This window comes from Pongo abelii, chromosome 2, assembly GCF_028885655.2.
Source record: "Pongo abelii isolate AG06213 chromosome 2, NHGRI_mPonAbe1-v2.0_pri, whole genome shotgun sequence".
NCBI classification, from domain to species: Eukaryota; Metazoa; Chordata; class Mammalia; order Primates; family Hominidae; genus Pongo; species Pongo abelii.
In genome coordinates, this window is record NC_085928.1 from 120,373,467 (window position 1) to 120,396,905 (window position 23,439).

Genomic DNA, 23,439 nt, shown 5'->3' on the forward strand with positions numbered 1-23,439 from the left:
CAAAATATTGACATATTTGACAGTAGGGAAATTAGTAAATCAATTTTGGTTGATCCATATAATCAGATTCTATGGAGTTCTTACAAAAAAATGTAATAAGTCTATGTATACCGACCAGGGAACATCTTCAAAATATAAGTGAAAAACAAAAATATGTGAACAATGTTAATAACATTATCTTATTTATGTAAAATATGTGCTTGTATGCATGCAGAAAAATAATTTCAGGTGCATACGATGAAACTTTGAGTAGTGACCACCAGAGAGCAGTTAGGTCGTAGGAGAGGAGATTTACTTTCCGTGTTTGTTTTTTTGTGAGACGGAGTCTTGCTCTGTCGCCCAGGCTGGAGTGCAGTGGTGCTATCTCAGCTCACTGCAGCCTCTGCCTCCCGGGTTCCAGTGATTCTCCTGCCTCAGCCTCCTGGGTAGCTGGGATTACAGGCACCTACCACCACATCTGGCTAATTTTTGTATTTTTAGTAGAGAGGGGGTTTCACCATGTTGGCCAGGCTGGTCTCAAACTCCTGACCTCAGGTCATCCGCCTGTCTCAGTCTCCCAAAGTGCTGGGATTACAGTCACGAGCCACCATGCCTGGCTGAGATTTACTTTCTTATTTACATTTTTCTATACTGCTTGATGTTTTAGTTTGCGAATATATCATTTTACCAATATTATGTATTTATTTATTTGAGACAGAGTCTGGCCCAGGCCAGAGTGCAGTGGCATGATCTCGGCTCACTGCAACCTCTGCCTCCCAAGTTCAAGCGATTCTCCTGCCTCAGCCTCCCCAGTAGCTGGGACTACAGGCGTGCACCACGACACCTGGCTAATTTTTGTATTTTTAGTAGAGATGAGGTTTCACCATGTTGGCCAGGATGGTCTCGATCTCCTGACCTTGTGACCCACTCACCTTGGCTTTTCTGATTATAAAGTGAAAAATACATATGATACTTTTATTTTTAAGATCTATTACATATACAATAATAGTATCATATTACATATGATACTATCATTTTTAAAATCTATAGAAGAAGAGAGAACACTCAAAGTTTGCACAACGTCTTTGCAGATAATCAGTCAGTCCAGAATCAAATTTCCTAAAAGTATTAGGTGACCATAAAAGGAGAGAGGGGAAGCATGGCCTCATCACGAGGTGGGAAAAAGTTGCAATCAAAATTACCAGCTGATAAGGGGACAGAAAAGATGTTAGGAGAAGAATTCATTACAACATAATTTAATAAAATTCAATAAAATATATTGAAGGCAACAAGAAAGAAATCCAATGTTACATAAATTTCATCTGTCTACAAAGGACATGACCTGAAAAGCTGAGGAACAATTCTGAAATATAAAGAAAAAACAGAAAATGTGAATAAATATCAAATATATATAAGTAAAATAGGACAACTCACTAAATACCAGGAGACAAATAATATCTTCAGTTTTTAAGGGATCATGTTGGAAATTCTGTATACTATAGTAGACTGATTTGCTAAAATGGCAACGAGCATCTCCTTCTTTTATGAGTCCCCTTTTGCAATGTGACTTTGCGGCATCTCCCATTAGGAGGTGGAGTCTATTTTCCTGCTCCTTCAACCTGAGCTGGTGGTCTCAGTTCCTTGCTTTGGACAATAGAACATGTTAGACATGCTGCTGTGCCAGTGGCAAGCCTAAGCCTTGTAACTGCATGTAATTTCCACGTTCTGTGCTTTCTCTTGGAAGCCTGCCAAGCTGCCATATGAACAAGGCTGGCCTCGCCTGTTGTAGAATAAGTCCATAGAGGACAGAGCCATTCCAGATGAGGCCAGGCCCTAGCCAACCCAGCAGCTACCACAGATACATGAGTGGGACCATCCTAGACCCGAAGTTCCCAGCAGAGCTCAGCCCAAAATGGAAACCTGCAGAATTCTGAGCTAAATAAAAGATTATTGTCTTAAGTCTCTGACTTTTAAAAAATCTTTTTGACAAGGAAAAATTATATTTATGGTGTACAACATTATATATATGTACATATATATACACCTTTTTACACATACCTTTATATACCTTTACAGATATATCTAAATATTATATATATATTATATATATATAATATATATATACACCTTTTTCATGGTAAGAACACATATAGGCCATTCTCTTAGCAATATTCAAGTATACAATATATTGTTCTTAACAGCAATCACCGTGGTGTAAGATAGATCTCTTTAACTTATTCCTCCTGTCTAACTGAAATTTTGTGTCCTTTGACCAACATCTCCCCAATCCCTCCATCCCTCAGCCACTGTTAAGTCGTTAACTTTCGATGTGGCTTTTAAGGCAGCAATTGCTAATACATTCACATTGACCCTAGCTGTCATTTATGTGGGAAGGCAAAGAAAGATAATCTCAAGAATAAAAGGGACTTGAAAACACATTATCTTTTAAAAATTACTTGAAGATGGACTTGAAACAATGAAAAAAGATAAAGCAAAATTAAGATACCAAGACAAGAGAAATCATAACATAAAATTATTGGTAGAGACTAGTGATAGCAACTAGTACAAAATGACTAAATTATTTTAAATATGACTTAAAATAATACAAATGATGACAATATGCTAATGAAGTACATAATACAAAACTAATTATGAAATAGTAAAAAACTAAATTAAAATGTAAGTCTGTATAAGTAGAAAAGAAAAAAGTAAAAGTATGTACAAATTCTTAAATTATAAAGAGGACTTAAAGGAAACCAATTTTTATATCAAATAGATATATGTTATAACATATTTGAAAAAAATTTAAAGAATCAAAAATGTGGTGTTAAAACAGACTGCAATTAAAATATGCAAACCACTGGAGAAGAGAAAAACAATGAATGCAAATCCATTTAGCATACAGTGAAAGACAGAAACAACAAAAAAAGCAAAGCATGAATATCAACAATCAAATAAAAACAAAATGACAGAAGTAGGAGAAAATATATCATTTATTGCAACAAACATAGAAAGATTAAAATTCCATATTAAACATAATTGATATAAAAAGAATCCAACTAAGCAAAAAGCCCAAAGTAGAAAAAATACGTCAGACAAACACAAATAAACTGAAAGCTACCATTGAGTAATAAAATCAGACACTGCTGAATTCAGGGCAAATATATTAAAAGGGATTCTTAATGGTTTTATAATTAACATTTTATAATGATAAAGAATAAAATCTACAGTTACATTGTAAATATCCACAAACATTCATCAGTCAACATTGTTTCAATATATAAAATGAAATATAAAAACAAGACAAAATTGCTAAAAGCACAGTTATAATGCTATTGACAGATCAAATAGATATAAACAAACAAACAAAACAAAAATTAATCCTGCAGTTGTTCATCTTTTTAGACTCTTGGACCCCTGTGAGAATCTCATGAAAGATCTCTCCTCACTCAGAAGCCTATGCATATTGCCTGTATGTCAGGGAATTTATAGATACCCTGAAGCCCATTCATGAACTTCCTTGTGGCCCCATATGGTTTACTAATACTAGATAAAAGGATTTGAGTTAAATAATTAATAAAGATTGGTTTAATAATTACCAAACTTTAACTCTATGGAGAAAAGATTTCCAGTGCCCATGGCTCATTCACATAAATATATCATATATTAGACCACAAAGACAATCTATAATTCTAAGAAGTATATATTATGCAGACCACATCTCTAATCAAAGTGCAGTAAAACTAGAGACTAATAAGAACATATTAACCCTAAAAATAGAGCCACTTTGAGTTGTTAAAAGTCACTCTCTAAAATAACTCTTTGGTCAAAGAGGAAAAGAAAATGATGACTAGAAAACAAATTACCAAAACTAAGAACATTATATACTATATCTTAGAAATGTAGATGAGTGATTAAGTTAGCACCACATTAGTTATTAAAAGCTAATTCTTTCAATAAATTGTGTTGGGACAACAGGCTAATAAATTGGCACTGAAGATACAAAGGAAGAATAGAATTCATGAAGGACTAAGTCAGTTTTGAAATAAAAGAGGAAAGATGAGGTGAGGAGAGCATGTTATTCTATATGATATTAAGATGTAGGAAAGGCCATTGTGATATAAACATTATGGACTAATATGGAAAAAGATAAATAGAATAAATGTGGAACAGAATAGAGACCTCAGAAATAGATTTGTTTGTAAGTGACTTTGATTCACAGTAGATGTGACTCTTTAAAGTAATAGGGAAGGGATGATTTGCTTAGCATATAGTGTTGAGAAAATTGATTCCCTAGCACACAAGGAGATGATGCAAAGAAGGGATTCCTGAATGGCCAACATGCATATAAAAAGATTCTTACACACACAAGTATATAGAGAAATAAAAACTAAAATGACAATAAGATACCATTGTATATCCATTATAACACAAAAATTAGAAAGATGGTGAAGATGTCAGCAAACAGGCTCATCATGCAGTACTGACAGTCGTATAAACTGGTACTGCCCTCCTAGAAAGGCATCTGGTTGTGTCCTCAATAAAATAAGTATGCACACATCTGTGATCCATAAGTCCCTCTCTTGGGCATACGTCCTAAAGAAATTTTACAGCAGGTTGGTAAAAATGCATTTTAGAAGATATTTTAATGTATATTTTTGGTATTGGAGATAACCTGGTTATCCAACAATTGGGGAATGGGTAAGTCAAAAGTAGAAAATATAACACAACATTATTTAGCCTTAAAAGTAATGAATGAGACAGCATTCAGCACCATAGACAATCATTTAAAACATGTTGTTGGGTGAAAAGTTTTTTAAAAAGACAAATTTATAATATAATGCCATTTGCATAAACTTTTAAAAAAAATTTTAAATTTTTGTGGGTACATAGTAGTTACACATATTAAGGGGGCACATGAGATGTTTTTATACAGGGATGCAATGTAAAATAGGCACCTCATGAGGAATGGGGTATCTGTTCCCTCAAGCATTTATCCTGTGAGTTACAAACAATCCAACTTTACATACAACAAACTACTTTTCAAAGATAAATGAATTTAAGATTATATATAAAGTGTATGTAACGGATACCTATGGGAGAAGATAAATGAGACAGTGAAACAGGCATAAAGGAGAAATTAAATAAATGGATTCATACAAGAGAGGGGCCTTACATGGATGTATGATTACAATGTACTATGATTAACTCAACATTCTGATCTATTTCCACTTTTTAAAGTATGTTTTAAAACACTAGTTTCCTTCTCCTCTAATTTAGATTCAGTTAGCATTTGCAGAGCATCTACCAGTGCCAAGTACTTTCACAGTCTTTCTTTCATGTAATGCTCACAAGAAACTGGGATGTTTGCTATGATTGTATACATTTTGCTAAAGGGAAACAGGCACCTGCATTTGAAGAATTTACCCAAGGTCACAGAGTTAGTAAGTAGAAAAGAAAGGATTGAGACCTGGGTCTGTCAGATGCATTATACTCCCTCTAACATAATCTACAGTGTCTGTGTGTGGTGTTACAGTGTTGAGATATCATTTAAACTCGTGAATCATAAATAATGCTACTAGAACTATAGAACATGAGTTTATAGACTAGATACTGACTCCTAAGAGCAATGAACAAAGATATTGATGCTGCTGTGATGATATCAATCACAACACGACAACACAAGAATGCATAAATCCTGCCATGACCTCTCTTCCCAGTGGGGTTCCTCACCACAGGAAATATACACAAGAAACTAGAAGGGCTTGCAAAATGCATTTGAAGGTTATGACTCAGGCCTGTAGGCCTACACTGACTCCCTCCTTTCTGTCCTTGAACTAAAGATAACCAGGCCCTGAGTCTACTTAAACAGAATCTTACCCTCTTTGGAGAGTCATCAGAACATAAGATAGTGATCTTCTCTATCACAAGGCACAACAAGATTTTACATAATAATTCTGTCTTTGAACAGAAGCTTCAGCTGAGACTCCAAGATTTGTAAGAAGTCAACAGAAAGTGTGTCCATTGCCTCAGAAAAACGAGTAAGTGCTTATGACAGGGATCCACTGATATCCATGTCTTCTGCCTCTTCTGGATACACTACTGGACTACACTTTATAATCTTCTCTTCTATGTAAGGGAGGCCCGATAACTAGCTTTCAGCAATGGAATGTAAGTGAAAGGAACTAGTTCACCAACCAGCCATGTCGATTAAAAGAAAAGTTATCATCTTTGTATCAGTGAGTTATTTCTATGAAACAAACCACCCCAAACTTAGTGGCTTAAAATAACAACCATTTATTTATACCACAATTCAGCAGGTCAGCAACTTAGGTCAAGCTTGTTGGGTGATTGCTGTAGTCTTGTCATGGCTCCCTTTTGTGTCTGCAGTCAGAGGCAGGTCAGCAACCTTCTCTGCTTCTGGAGTTTGGCTAGCTATAGGCTGGGGTGACCGCACAGCTGACCACGTGTCTCTCATTTTCCAGCAGATGAATCCAGGCTTGTTTATTTGGAAGTGGCAGGATTTCAAGAAAAAGAGCAGAAGTGTGTAAAGTTTCCTGAGGCCCAGGCTCAGAACCAACACAATATCATTTTTAAGTGTGGTTAAAAATGATATCATTTTTATCACAATATCATTTTAATCACAGTATCATTTTTAACCACACTTCGTTGGTTTTAACAGACTACCAAAGGAAGCCATGGTATAAAATAAGACCCTTCACATAGAATACAGCAAAGACACTAGTGAAAAAAGCCTAGATACTGAGCAACTACACAGAGCAGAGCTCCCCTACAACCACCAACCTATTGACCACTTTGGTCAATGACATGACATTTAAAGCCACTGGGGTGTTTGTTATAGCATTTAGCCTATGCTGACTTGGCTCACTAAGCCACCAAACTCATTCAGCCCGTCTTTAACATCCAGCTTACACGAAAGAAGACTTAGGTTAATTAAAGGGGGAATCATTAGAGAAGATTCTTGCCCCTCACCTACACTTAAGCTATCTTGAGAGGACCTCATCGAAGAGCACTGACCGCCTGCTGGAGCAAAGCATTCCTGATGATGTGCCATGGCAAGCTAGATATGGGGAGGATTTGTAAGAAGTCAACAAAGAGTGTGTGCATTGCCCCAGAAAATAGTAAGGTATAGAGACCCTACTGGAGGTCTCTGAGAATGCACAAAAGAGGCTGGGTGTAGTGGCTCAGGCCTGTAATCCCAGCACTTTGGGAGGCCAAGGCGGGTGGATCACTTGAGGTCAGGAGTTTGACACTGGCCTGGCCAACATGGTGAAACCCCATCTGTACTAAAAATACACAAATTAGCCAGGCATGGCATGCACCTGTAATCCTGGCTACTTGGGAGTCTGAGGCAGGAGAATTGCTTGAACCCAGGAGGCAGAGGTTATGGTGAGCTGAGATCATGCCACTGTGCTCCAGCCTGAGTGATAGAGCAAGACTCTGTCTCAAAAAAATATATATAAAAATAAAATGAAAAAGAGAATACACAAAAGAACAAGCAATTGGACACCCGCCTTTATAGAGGGCTTTTAACAGACACAACAGAGATACCAGTAAGGTTAAAAAGTGACAAACAAAAAACAACGCCTCCTCTTGTAAACCCACCACTCCATATTCTCTAGATATTAAAAAGCCAAAATCAGCAGTGTTAGTTGGGAAGTAGAAGGGACACAGAAAGACAGACCAGACCACAATCTTCCCCTCTCATCTACCTATCCTCAAACCACCAGTTTTGTCTGACTTTGGAAGAGGGGGAAATCTGAATTGGAGAGTCTGAAGTTTTGGTGTTAGATTAGACTGGACTTTTTAGTTTTACCAATGAAACTATTTTAATTTACCAAGATGACTGGGAAAGTAATGAAATCTGCCTGCAACAGCATGCAAGAGGTGGGAAAGAAAAATTCTACAAAAATGTTTGTGGGAGAAAGAATGATTCCTATTTATACCCCACTAAACCCAGTGACAAGAGCAACCCAAGCCAAATAACAAAATCCACCAGAAGGTTGATTCCACATCCTACAGCCCAAAATTTCCTCCATGCAGTTGAGCTGGCTAGAAGGAGCTGGAAGGCAGTAGGGTTTCATATGGACCTGGCAGATGTACCTTGGCTGTGACCACACCATTGGGAAGAAGATTGGGCCTGTGCCACCCCAAGATGTTCTGAAGCTTGCAAGATCAATGCATACCTTTCATCCTAACTCAACTCTTCTCAATCTCAGATATTGTCTGCTACCAAAACCTATCTCATAGTTAACAAAAATGTAAAAACTCTGCAGTTTTTTCCTCTGAAACATGTCTGTCACTCCAAATTTCTTGTTGCTCGAGGCATGCTACTTCCTAAACAATACATTTGTCCACTGTGTTCTATTTATACCAACAAAATGTATCATACATACAAAATAGCCCCAATACCAGATACATGATTACATGCAGAAGGCACACTTTCCATGTTACTTCAGCTAATAAATTTAACTGTTTTTATGTGATTAATTATTCTTCTAATCAGCCTTACCCACATTAGCCACATTGATGTGCCAAGATTTGCCACAGGAAAAGGGACCAGAGAAAGACCTGAATTTGTTTGTTGCTCTTTAAACCACATGTAACAGACCCTGTAGATGTCCCATCCATAATCCTCAGATCTTGCCATCTTGTTGCAGGGAGACGGACTCCTAACTGCCAGTATCTGCATCTCTTTGCCTGAGATCTTTCTCCAAAACGTCCAGCAGGTTTTTGAGTCTTGGAAATATTAAGAAATTAACATTTCCCAGAGCACCCCTCAACTGATGATTGATTGGGTTTGGCGTATAAACACCTCAGCTCCCTCACCACAAGAGCAGGATAAGTTTGAGTTCTATCTTCCATTCTGTTTCCCAGAGCTCCCCTATGTGATTGAGCTCCAGTTGCCCACAGTGGTAACTGGCTTGTTAACATGTCCTTTATTGGCTGACTTCTCCCTATCTCACTTCTTCATCCAATTCTTGAGTTCCCTTCACGTCCCAAATAAAATGTAATTTATACTCAAAATCTTGTCTTGAGCTCTGTTTCCCAAAAACTAAAACAGCACAGTAGCCCTGCCTGCTAGTTAAATGTGGCCCAAAGAATACTCTTGTCCTGAAAGAGTCTGATTAGCTTTTCCCCCTGAGAAAGTGGTAAGTGGAGATACAGACATGTGAGCGGAGACAGCAGAGAGCATTCCACAGCCCACCCAATGCAGTGAGAGCCCAAACCTCCACTTTGCTTATTCTACATGGAGATGTGTCTGAAACTGCCTACAATCAAGCTTTCTCTGTCTGTGTCCCCAGCCATGGAACTCTTCATGCTTTGTTTTAATGAGAGTAGACATATCTGAGGACAAGAGATCTTCTGAAACCAGATGAGTTTGACCATGCATTCTCTGCATTTTGCATCTTTCTGAAAGCATTCCTTTGAAATTTTTTGGTATTGGTTAATAGGGTGATCATCATTCTGGAGGAAAATGTTCAGAGAGGGAGAACAGATGCAAGCATGTGACTCTCATCTGGAACATAATGCCCCATGAAGCCAAAGGTATGCAAAACACCCAGACTCAGAATTGACTGTGACAGATGGTGCCTAAACATCTGCCTCTGGTAGGAACCAGACTACTGCTCCACCTGCTCATAAGAGAGCTTGCAATCATCTCCCCCAACACCCTTCCCCCCAAGGAAGGCTTCTCATCCACCAAACTCTTCTCCACTTGCCTTCTTCACTGTTTTTTCCTCTTTTGAAATCATAATCCCATAATCACACCTGTCCTCTGGGGCTTCCGCTCCCCTGTAGGGCCATCTGACTTTCCATATGTGTGCTTCATCTCCTTTCTGAAAAATGTGGCTTAGTATTTCAACATCTCCTCAACATGGCACCAAGAGTATATCTACTTTGTTCTATAGTTCTTGAAGAGCCTTAAATCTAAACCATGACATCAGTCAGAGATTATAGGATTATACTGTATCTTCAGTCATTTAAAAATGAGCTTCAACTTGGTAGTTTGCAACAAAAGTCATACTCATGGACAATATTAATAATAACAAACATACATACCAATTGCTATGTGCTGGGCCTATAAGGTATTATTTTCTCTACTTTAATGATGCAGAAACTGAGGCAGCAGAACTGTAAAAGGACTTGTAAGAGTTCATACAGTAAGTATATGGCAGAGCCAAGATTCAGGGCTGCCATGTATGGCCGTGCAGGTTTTCTTTGCACTATATCAGGAGGTACCATTTGCCTCAGCTGATATACAGCCTGCACAACACTACACACCAGAATCTGAATGTAGGCAGACTGGCTCCAAAGTCCTTATGGACTCTCTAACAAAGGGAGTTAAAGCATAGCAGAAGATTTATGTATGAAGACCTTCATCACAGAATTGTTTATCCCAGCAAAAAAAAAAAAATATTGAAGCAACAATAGAGGAATGACTAAGCTAATTACATTTAGGCCACTTCACAAATTATTTTAAAACTATTAAAAATAATGTGTACAAAAATGATGTAATAATGAAAGATGCCTTAAATTATAGTAAAAGATGAAAAGAATCAGCATATGAAAGTCGAAAACAGAAACACATCACTCACCTTGATCTCCTAAGATGATACTATACCTTCCGGGGCCAACCAGATACCTTCTGACAAGTCAATTATATTTTACTCCTGTCATCATGTGCAGGACAGCAACTAGTCCTCAATGGAATAAAATTGTTTCTAACTGAAGTTTTCTTTTCCTGACATCATGCTTGTTCCTGCACATCATGATGTCCAATCAGGGTATCTCAAACGACATTGCGCCTGGCAGTGGAACTCACTTCAGAGTAAAAGAAAGCAGGTAATGACTAATACAAATGGAATTTACCAGGCTTACCATTACTTCATTACCTGGAAGTAATTAGCCTTATAGACCATGAAAATATTTGCTTTTTCAGATCATAAAGGTATTAGACTAAAAATTATTTCTAAAATTTAACTCTTCCATTTCTGACCTGGATAAGATGGCAGATTCTTGCCCCCTCTAGTCCTCTCCACAATGCACAATAATAAACATTGCAAAAATAACTCAAGAGACAATGAAAGGGGAACTCTGAGAGGTAGAAGATGACAGTGCATTGGTTTGAGAACCCAGGACTGGAGAAGCGACACAGTGTCAGGGTATCCTATGTCCTTCCAACCTACAAAAGAAGCGATCCAGGTCCAGCATTTTCTGATCTGAGCCTAGCAACAGAAGGCAGCCCAGATAGGCTAAGGTCTCCCCTACATTGAACAGGAGTTTGCCTATACCACCACGTGAGCCCAGCAAATAGAGTGGATCAGAAGTCCAGTTATATACTAAGGGGCAAGGGAAGTGTTCTCTTTCCCTGATGGGCCTGAGACTCCCCTGCTCCTCCACCCAGAGATACCATGCAGCTGGAAGGCACCAGAAAGGGAAACACACCAAAATAAGAGAGCATTATGACTAACTGAATTCATTTTGCAGACAATAATGAAAAAGAAAATCCAAAAAGAAGTAATTTTTTTGAAAGCATTCACTTTGCCATCAGACATAAGAAGGTCCTGTTAGGCATGGACCAAGTCTACACAGCCATAACTCATGGCCTAGAGAGCCCCTGGAATATACAGCTGCAGACAGCTACAGATACCCCATATCCTTGCTCCTAGGGACATCAGGAAAATGGGTTTGATCTGCGAGACTGTGTGTGACCATGACTTACGATTACTTCCCCTCAATCCCCTCAGAGACAAAATGAAATGAGGGTAAAGTCATCCCTGACTTTGTTTAAAACACAGCGTCCTACATAGGTTTTACAATCATCTTATTTTTTACAGCCTTTTTCTGTTATTTTTAAGAAACCCACCACTCACCTATTCATCCCCTGACAGAAACTTCTTTTAAGCTGATGAGAAAACAGAGAAATATTTCACAACATTGAAGCAAAATAATCTGACTGAACCAAGCTTCATAGGGGAACCGGAGAAAGGGTGAAGAACCAAGCAAAATAGACGAGTCAGGAGACTAAAGTTGTAAAATAGCTTGGTTTTGAGTTCTTATTTCTAGGTTTTGCAAAGTAGCATCATAACTAAGAGATTTTCCTCTAAGTCGCTATAAAAAGCAAAAGTGGGCCCAGACGTCACCAGGGAGCTGTCAAGGCTCTCCTGCCTCAAGAAGCACCTTACCCTTCCCAGAGAATTACTTTGGAAAGAAGTCATTCTCAGAATGTTTACCAAAAGAAAGAAGGAAGTCAGTACCCCACATTTTTCCTGGATTTTTAATCCCTTGCTCTTCTGCTGGTTTTTAATTTCTATCTGGATATCTGGATGGCCTACTATAGGGCTTCCCTGACCAGATTCTTCCCCAGAACAAGGAGCTTTCAGTAAGTGAGAAGAGAGGAGTGACAAATCACACTCCACTTTCAGAGTGTCTTGTTATGGAAAATTTCCTCGCATGGCATCCCAGAGCGTTAACATAAAATAACTGCACTAATGTTAGAAAGAACTTACGAGAACATTGTAAAAGCATCAGTAGAGCACACATTCATTCATTTCTTTAACAAATAAGTATTGAGCAACTTCTACATGCCAGATATTGTCCTAGCCACAGGAAACACAGCAATAAAAGAAAAAAAAAATCCTGCTTCAGAAAGCTTACACTGGAGTGGAAGAAACAGACAAATAGTTATTGGCATATGACCATAAGGTAGGTTAAGGAAGAATAAAGTAGATTAAGGAAGGCAGAATTAGGAATATAGGGAATGAGAACACTGTTTTAAATTCTGAAAGATAATCTTTCTGAGGAGGTGACCTTGAGTAGAGACAGAATGAAATGAGGGGAAAGTATGCACAAATGTGGAAGAAAAGAATTCCAGACAGAGAAAAAAGCAAATGAGAATATGCACATTCATGGAGAGTGAAGAGAGGAGGGTGGATGAAGAGTCCTGTGCTGGTGGTGAGAGCAGGGGAGGTGGGAGCAGCCCACAGAGCACCTATGGCCAATGGAAGGATCAGACTTTCACTGTGTGCAATATGAGAAGCCACTGGAGGGTTTTGAACAGAAGAGCAACATCATCTGGTCAATGTTTCTAAAGGGTCATGTGGACTGCTGTTGCAGGATAGGTGGTGGAAGGGGCAAAATCAGTTAGGAGGCTATTGCTGCAGGCAAGACAAAAGATGGGGGTGGCTTGAATCAGGATGGGAGCCGTGGAGGTGATGAGATACAGTCAGATTTTGAACAAATTTTGAAGGTAGAGCTGACAGCATTTGTTGATAAATTGGGTATATGGACTATGAGTGGGAAATAGGAATCAAGCCTGACCCCAAGACTGTTGACCCAAAAAGCTGATAGAATTTACTGAAAAGCAGAATACTGCAACAGAAGTAAATCAGAGGTAGGTATGAATAGAATTAAGAGTCTGATTGGAGACGTATTCCGTTTGAGATGCATGTTACACGCCTAAGTGGAGCTGGCAAGTAGGCAGCTGGACTTAAAAGTTGGACCTTTATGGGAAACTTTAATTGCTGAAGTTACTTTTGGAAGTTATTACCCAGATAGCTGGTACTTAAGCCATACAAGTGAAGTTTACAAAGACAGAAACCTTCTTGTTCAGGCCCCTTGGGTTTCAATAATTGAACAGATTTGTGCAATAGTCGACCAAATCAAAAATAAATAGAACAATAAAAATCTCTGTCTCTAGAGCCTATATAGTCAAAGTAGAAAAGCCTCTGGACCTTTAGGATTTGCAGTTTACTAACTCCGTTCAAGGAATCCAATGACCATAAAATACGTGTGAGCATGTAATATGAGGATGACCAAAGAAGGGAATTTAGACCAAGATCATCAAAAAGTTGTCATAGAATACATCAAAAAGACATCTGATACACACACAAACACACTAAATGCAAGATAGAGATAGATTTACCATGGACACTTATACTTAATTATCCATAAACGATAGAATCAAGTTCCATTAATTTTTTTTAATTCTTTCTCTAACTCAAGACTTTCAAACATCCTCTCTCTTTTGTTGTCCCTTCCTAGCTCGTCTCAAATCAAAATCACAATTTACAAGATCACTCTTACCAAACCAAAGAGACTTGGGGGGAACAGTCATTTTTACGAGCTAACTTTGGATCTGTTATCATTTTTAACAGATGACACTTGATTTCTCACCTGATGTACTAAAGAATGGCAGAATGAAAGCCTCTAGGGAGAAAATGAGATTTTCATAGCTTAAACACTAAAAATAACAGCCCCATAACACTGAATCTCATTACCAAGCAGCAAACACTCTCGCCTCTCTCGTCAACTGTGGTGTGCACGAGATGCCTTTCAGAAGCCCACACACTCATTTACACTCATCCCTACCAGCCACGCCACCCCCATCACAAACAGACACACACACACACACCACCAGCAATGATGCTGTTACCTCTGGCAAACTTGGAAAACGTGTCAGAGCTAGAACCTTCTCTTGTCACATTATCATAATTTACTGCCCAGGATATCAGTCTGTGGTTGCAGACCATTTTGTTCCTTATGTGGCAGATTTGGCCAGAGCTGGTGAGAATAATGAATGCAGCTGCACGTCCAACGTGCAAGGAGGATAGATATTCAGACCCAGAGTGAATTAGAGAAAGAAAAAACCCCAGCAAGAGGCACGACCCAGCTCACTCAAGCTTTGTCAGTCACTATTTACATCATGTTCACCCATAAAATAGATAATGACAATATTTTCCCATATATTTCTAAGCTTCTGTTCTCTGGGGAAGTTAAAAGTTCATAGTGGCCTTAAAAATATGTACCAAATCTTTAGCAGACAATAAAAGAGGTGTGAAATCAGTATTTTATCAATCACTGGACTAGATTTCCCTATGCTCCAGGCAACGGACTATTTGCAAGGCTACCAAAAAGCAATGAGCCTTGTCCTACTCCACTGTTTTGCCCTTAAATTCTGTTGTAAGTCTTTTGGGGAAAGCTTTACCTCTGGAATCTTGTCTGAGTGTTCTAGAGGGGGAAAAGCCAGCATAGCACACCACACCACACCACACAAACTCGCCTCTGTCTCCTTCTACCCTGCCAAGCCCCTTCTTCAGTGCCTTCAGGAGGGCTGCCTTTCTTATCCTAGCACGGCTTGGAATTAGAAGAATACAGGATTAACACTTTATGTGCTAGGCTTCAAGGACAGTTTCAACATCCGTGGGGCATGTTAGAGTTTGAAAATGCCTTCATGCCCTTTACCACAGTGAATACCTCAAACAAGACTGGGAGAAGCAAAGTGGGCATTACTCTCCCATTTCACAATTGAGAAGGGAAGGCTCAGAGTTAAGGCAGCACAGAAGCCAAGGTAGGAAAAGGCTTGCAGCAGGATATGACCTGGAGGCCCATGAATTAAGGTCCACCTGCAGGAACTATATTCACTTGTCTTTCTTTATAGGAAAAGATTCTGGTCTCAGGCAAACCCGACTGCCACTCAGGCAAACTTATTAATTCCTCTAAGCCAATTCACTCATCTCTAAAGTTGATTTATTATACCGGCAAACGCAATTATGATTAAGGAAAATGGAGAATAGAAAGCACCAGGACCAGGACCTAGCATGTGTTCTGGGGATGTTAGTTTCCTTTGTGTCTCTTCCCCACTCCTCCTGCTCCAGCTTCGATACTCACAAAACTATCATCATCACTACAATTGTTACTCTGATGTGATGATCCCTAACCTGTTCTCTGTGCTTACAACCTACCAGCCACCCCTATACTTAATTCTTGCCACAACGCTATGAAGTACCACTATTACCCACCTTATTTGAAAGCCTGAAAAAAACAGTTGATTGTCAGGCCAGTTGTGCAGAGTTGAGAATCCTTCTCTGGCCTGTCTGAGTCCCATGTCACAATCTCAGCCACTTTGGAACACCACCTGCATGTTCAGGCCTCCTGCTCAGCCCACTTGTTCTCACTGGCTTTGAAAGTCTGCCCTCTTTCTCTCCATTCTCACGCCCTGCTCCTCACTTGACCTAAACAACCTTGTGACTAGATCAATAAACAGCTTGTAGGACCTGGCCCCTGGTGCTATTCACAAGTCTCTCATCTAGGTTTGCCAGATATAGTAAACAAAAACATAGAACTCCCAATTAAATTTGAATTTCAGATAAATAACCATGTTTAAGTATAACTAAGTCCGAAATATTACATGCTATGCAGACTTGCATGAGACATATTTGTACTAAAAATTATTCGTTATTCATCTGAAATTCAAATTTACCTTAGTACCCTATATTTTCTCTTGATAACCCTAGGCACTCCCCAATCCCCAGTAGACTCTGCTATTCTGTGTTTCCCATGTCTATAAACCCTGCTGTAGTGGTTATTACATCAGTGGATTTTGAAAAATCACACCTCCATTATTCACATCTTACAGAGTTCCCTCCTTTTGAATCTCCACTGATCTATGACTTGCGTCAGTAAAACTGCAGTGGCAGTGTCTCTTCCAAGCCTAGGTTTTAAGAAGCCATAGAAAATAGTGCCGGGGCATGCATATCAGTTATCTATTGCTGCATAACAATTTCTGATTTTACACTCTTGTAATCTGAGCTCTCAAGTAAGAAGTCTGACTACTCTGCTGGAAAGACTATATGTATTACTTTACTTCACAAGGTTTTTATGAAATGCAAATGAGAACAGGACGATTTAGATCAGCTTCCTCAGAAGTAGAACTCAAGACCAGAACATATACATACATACACACACACACACACACACACACACACACACACGGACATATACATATATAGAGAGATATATGTGGACATATATATATATACGTATGTGTGTGTGTGTGTATATATATATGGAGAGAGAGAGAGAGAGAGAGAGAGACACCCTGAAACTACATGAAGGAAAACCAAGGAAAGCAGTCAACAGCAAGGCCAAACCTCTGATCCTAGTTGAGCTATTTCAGCCACCCCCAGCCATTTGAACCATGGTATCAAGCATGAGTGAAGAAACTGATTTGGGCATTCCAGCCCTAACAGGCACCAAGTGAAACAGAGATATTCTATCCCAACTGTGCCCTGTACGAATTTCAGACCCTCAGAATCACGAGAAAGTAACAATACTCTTTTTTTTTTTTTTTTTTTTTGAGACAGAGTCTCACTGTGTTACCCAGGCTGGAGTACAGTGGTACGATCCCAGCTCACTGAAACCTCTGCCAACCAGGTTCAAGCAATTCTCCTGCCTCAGCTTCCCAAGTGGCTGGGATTACAGGTGTGTGCCACCACGCCCAGCTAACTTTTGTATTTTTAGTAGATACCGTGTTTCACCATGTTGGCCAGGCTAGTCTCGAACTCCTGACCTCGTGATCTGCCAACCTTGGCCTCCCAAAGTGCTGGGATTACAAGTTTTGAGGTAGTTTGTTATGCAGCAATAGATAACTGATATACATGCCCCAGCACTATTTTCTATAAAGCTTTGGGGTTAACATCATAAACATCTAGCTCAATCCATTTATTTCCATGGAAGTCTCACAAACCAAACTTACAAGCTCTGATTCTAGATACGAGCTGCATCTGTAGTTATGACTTTAAAAGCTGCTGGAGTCCAAGTCAGTCCCCATATTTCTCAGTTACAGTTGGAAACTAAGACATGACAGGGCACAGCAGGCAGTTATCTTGTTGTGCTGCATAACAGAAGCAGCACGAGGCCAGCCTACACCGAGGGAGACATTAGCAGAGCAAGGTTGAGAGAAGATTGTCCAGCACCTGCCTGCTCCCAGCTGGGGCTCCCGCCAATCCCATTAGCTTTATGCTTACATAATCACAAAGTCCACCTACATAGCTTTCAAAAGAAAAAATTCCAGGAACTGTGGGCCATAATATCTGTCTGAATTATTATCTGGGTCGGTACACTGAGGGGAGAGTTGATAAAAGCACCGCAAGGAAAATATGCTAGCAGCATCAACGGAAAAATACAAGAGGTTATAATATTGATCCACAGTTTAAACAATAATAATGCCACCATTTGACCCCAAAAGTGGCTAAATCATATCCTGAGCATTACTCATGTTTGATGTCCAATATAATGATCAGGCTTGATTTTAGTGGAAGACTTCTGCATAGAAAATTAGGAAGAGGAATTCATAATTCCCCAGAATTAGAGTTGATGTCACTAGGGCCTTAAAATATGTATATCATCTGAAAATGAATCAAGGGTAAAAACCTTTTGACAATTAGTTAATGTTGCTGGAAAGGATAAATCAGAGGATAGACACTAAACAGAGAGAACATTGGCTTGGAGTCTTTGCATTAAGCTGTAATATAGGTACTAGACTAACTCAAGGTATGGCAATTCTTTTTAAGGACTTAGAAAATCCCTTAATCTTGACTTAATTTATTTATACAGAGTGGACTTTTTGTGAAGGAAACTGCCCTGTGACTGGTCATTTAATTGAAAGTATATTTGTTTGAGAGCCTATTATGTGCCAAGTACCACGATAGGCTCTGGAGATTTTGCAATTAGTTGCACATGGCTTGGGTCCTCAAAGAGCTTACTGACTTGTACAGAGCCACAGGTGGAAACAGACTCTTGAAGTAGAGCCCTGATACATGTAGCAGGTAGTTAGGTCTGACAGTCCAGACTTTCTTAATTTCTGTGATTCGGTTCAGGAGACAACTGTCTACGTAACCTTGAAAAAGAACCTGAAATTCTGAAACCCCTGGCTATCTTCATGTAAATGCTGATTGTTTTTCATGGAATTCAGTGCATTGGAGTCAGACATAGCTGGATTTAAGTCACAAGCTACAGATACACTATTACCTTTTGAGCCTCAGTTTCTTCATCTGCAAAAGGGGGATAATAACATTACACAAGGTTTATGTGAAATGCAAATGAGAGTGGGACAATTTAGATCAGCTTCCTCAGAAGTAGAACTCAAGACCAGGACTCATGATTCATATACAAGTAATTTATTTTAAAATATGCTTCCAGGGGGACCAGTAGGGGTGTGTGGGAAGCAGGAGAGGGAAGAGGAGGAAGCCAACACAGGAAGGCTGTGATCTCAGGGAAAGTCCCACGAAGAGTGGCCTCAGCCTGACCTGGGAGGGCAGCTCTGGAGTGTAAGTCAAGCCTCAGAGTTTTCTACTAGAGGCAAAAGAGCTGGGCATTCATATTCTTGCATCTATCGGTCACTAGCTAAAAGCTTCCAGGGGCATCTAGAAGGGAAAACTAAACTTGTAAGCACTTTAAATTCTCTGCATATGTGGGTAAAGCAACTCCAACAGCCAGAGCACAGGCCTCCAAAGAACAGTTTCACGGGGCTATTTGGGAGCAAATGCTCACTGAAGCTGGGGGAGGTGGGAATAGGCACGGTAAAAGATCTGAGGATGTCTGGGTGGAATACTAACGGCATCCACTCCAGTTTATAGTTCTAAGCACATAGTAGTTAATAAATTTATGGGCCTTTTCCCTTTTACGTAGAATGTGGGGCGGCGGGAATCATCCCAGCCTTTCACACATTGCAGTCAAGACATGTCTTTCAGCTTTCTCTCACTCGCAGCTCAGAATTGTGTTCTACAGCAACAGACAAATTCCCACATGTGCAGGGAAATCCACCCAGGACCCAGGAAGAAAAGGGAATATGAATTGCTAACACTGTCTAGTGGGCTATGGCCCACCAATCCCTCAGTTTCTTCTCTAACGGCTCCTTATTAGATCAGGAGAGTCTCTCTCACCCCTGTCTTACTTGCAAGACAGGAAGTAACTAAACAAGGGATAAGGGGACAAGGTGGGAAGTCTTGGTCACATCCATCTTAGGCACTCAGCAGTTTCTTGCCCCACTGAGAGGTGCTGGTGTCGTGGACTACAGTGGCTGAGTTTTTGTACCGAGAGGTGCTCTGAACTCCCACTCTGTACAGGGACAGTGGCTGAGTCTAGACATTTCTCTCAGGGGCAACCTCCCACCCAAAAGCTGGACCAGATCTCTCATATCTTGGGAAGAGCTGGTGCCCAAATAAAGGATCTTTAAGAACCACCTGGCCTAAGCTACCATAGTTCAAAGCAACTCTCTGCCCTCCACAAGGAGGAAGGAGGGGGTCAACACAAATCTGGGGCCAAGTGGCCTGAGTAAATCTATTGTCTATTGAGAATCTGATATAGGCCATGATCTCCATTATTCAAGATTTTACAAACTCATTTTAATAGCTGGAACCAAATGTCTTCTTATGAAAAAATAATTTTTGCTTAAGGAAAATACTTTGCTAGACTGCACTGACTGGAGAAATTGAAACCCCAAAAGTTTGGTGCATAAGAAGACAAGGAAATTAAGACAATTTATTAGGTAGAACAATTGAGTTAAGTTTTTGAAGATTGGAGTGAGTACAGAAAAGATGGGACAAATCTGAAATAGGGAGAGAGAGAAGATAAGATACAAGTCTAGGAGTCTATTCCTCTCTACAACTAATGTTAATCTATTAGTGTCTTTATCTTTAGTCTCTTCTCACAGGGATGGCTTCTACCCCTAATGCTGTAAAAATGACCATCTGCCTCCCAAGAAATTCCTGCCCAGCCCTGCTTCCACTTTAAGTCATAGCCTTATGTTTCCTATTCACTCCCCACTGGAGCTCCTTGAGTCACCCCTGAGGCAGCCCAGGCCCTGGGCTTCATTGTATCTGTCCAGGATGCCTGAGCTGCCCATCACTCCTAAGCACTGTCAGGAACCCCACAGTATAAGGTTCTGCAGAGTCAAGTGGCCTTCCTGTTATCCAAGTCCTCATCTGTCACTCTTGACATCTGATGAACTTTCAAAGATGCCCCAGTCATCAATGAACAGGGCAACTGCCTCCCACCTCTAACATCACACCAGGCTGAAGTATCCATAAAGGCCTGTCTTATCTCCTTTCAATAGCACCATGAGAAATGACCCATGTCCAAGGCCTCCTACAGACAAGCAGCCTGTGCCTATCTTCCTGCTGACTGTCTAGTATTGAGGGCTTTTTATTCTTCTTTGCTTTAAAATGAAGTGTTTATAAAATGTTGCTAAACCCAGGACTCTAAGCTACTTGAGAACATGAAATGTGTTGTTTTCATCTCTCCCCGGCTACAGCCCTCATGCTGGCAGCAAGTGACGCTGCTTCCAGGGCAAGCCACAGTTCTTGCCCTGTTCTAAGTAAGTGGAGTCACTGATAAAATTCACATCTTCTAAATTATAGTTCCATCTAATGGTGAGAATGTGGGGAAACGGGCATGACCAAACACAGCCGGTGTCAAGTGAATTGATTTACCCTCTGTAGAGGTACCAGCAATAATAATCAAGAGCTCTGGTGTCCATGCCTTTTAATCATGTAATTTCACTTTGTACCTAGAGGAAAGCACAAAGTTTCATGTGTAAGAAAATTATCATAAGAAAATATTTGTAATATTTGGAAATAGCCTATATGTCCAAGATTTTAATATATATGATGAAATATTTTGTAGTCATAAAATATTTCATAGGTATTGAAAAACAAGATTTGAAGAGTAATTATTGATATGGGAAAATGTTCATTTTATATATATGAGTATATGTGTTTGCATTATAATTTTATCTCTCCAAAAGGATAAATGCACTAAAACACAAATTTATGAATGATCTTTTTAAATTTTCCTTATTTCTTACAACTATAGTTCATAAAATATTGCTTAATTAGAAAACATAAATAAATATATCAAGTTTTTAATCAAAAAAGCAAGTGTTTGGGTTAGAGTCATTAAAAGGCATGACTATTATGCTATATTTATTCCATAGCCAATTATCAAGCAGCTCCTACATAACCAGGCACTGTGGTTGAAGCTGGAAATTCTAAGATTATTAGAACTCACTTTATATTTTTAAAACTTCAATCAGTGTAGTAGGGATTTATTTGTCATCTGCCAATGACCATAAAATGTGGTTAGTGTAATGGGAGCACAAAGGAGGGAATTCTGGCTTTGTTGGAAGAAGGATTTTTTAGTTTCATAGAGGAAGTGATACTACTTCAAGTATCTTCATTCACTCATTCATTCATTCATTCTGTCAACAACCATGTTTCAAACACCTACCATGTCCCAGGCACTGTGCTAGATGCTGGATGATGAACAAACTCACCACTCCTCCCCTCAAGGACAGCCCCATGTAGTGTACGATTCAATGCCTTGAAGGATGAGTGGTCTTTTGCCTGATTGGAAGTCCCTGGTTAGTGTCACCTGCCTCAGTTCTTCCCATCATATCTGCTTTTGTATACAGGCTTCCTTCTTAGTATCTGAACTTACCCTCCTCCATGTCCTCTTTGTCTAACAGCTCTTGTCAACAACAGCTCTATTCCCTCAGGTCTCATTTAGAATCCTGGTCCCTAGCTCTAGGAAGAACTTTAGGTCTACATTAGAGATATAGTCACGCCGTCTTTCTAACCCTATTCAACCTCCTGAGAGAGTCACCTGCCACACACCTGTTGAATGGGCAAAGGGCGCAGGATTCCACCCCCTTGTTATATCATATTGAATGTAAGGGGACCCCAAATAAGAGCTGGGCCAATCAGGTTCTTTCTTCCAAGAGTCTGTGATAGAACACACAGGGTGGTCTTTGAATACAGATCCTTGAGCATGCTATCCAGCGAGGTCTGAAAGGGCCTTTTTAGGCCTGAAACACTGAGTATTGGAGAAAGCAGGTCCAAGGAAAGAAACAAGACACTGAGGTAGATGTCAAGGGAGCACAGCACCTGGTAGAAAAACATATACTTAGCTGCTATTTTTGTAACTCCTGCCTTTGTATTTTGGAAAATTTCCCCCATTTCCTTTCTTTTAATGAAATTTGCTTGAATGAGTTTCTCCTTCCTGCAAATAGTGCTACTTGATTAACATAATCTTCAAGAGAAGTCTTCCTGGACCTTAGGTGAGTCCATAAACTTACTAGAGATACCCTCTGTTTAGATCAAAACTGGGTCATTCTCTGAGCCTTGCACAAGTCAGATGCTGAATGAATAATTATTGTTTAAATGAATGCAGAAATAAAAAGCTGCCCCCAAAGGATCTTTCCTGGCTGCCAGAGAGTCATCATTTACCTGTCTGATACCCACAGTCACAACAAGGAAAGTGGTCACATGGGCCCATGCACAGCTTGGATTTTCTGTCTCAGACTTGTTCCAGTAGTCATTGAACACCTGTTTTCTTTGGCAGTCCTAGTTCCACTGAGCCATTGCAGTGGATATTAGAGTTCTTCCCTATTCCCAGACTCTAATGAGTGATGGCTTTTGTGACAAGGAAAATACTCAGTGTTTCTCTTGAGTCCCATCGGTAGTCAGGGTTGTAAGGATAGAAACACCGAATCAAGCACAGACAGGCCACTAGTGAAGATTTAGTTCATGGTTAGCAGGAACAGATCTTCCCAAGCAGTTCTGGAAATGAGGTCAAACCCATTTGTTTCCACATGGT

General features: G+C 39.7%; 1 long non-coding RNA gene across 1 annotated transcript in view; it reads right to left on the reverse strand.

Moving 5' to 3' along the window:
* LOC134761127 (uncharacterized) overlaps positions 1-23,439 on the reverse strand; it is a 233,400-nt gene that overhangs the window by 159,511 nt on the left and 50,450 nt on the right. The window lies entirely within an intron of this gene.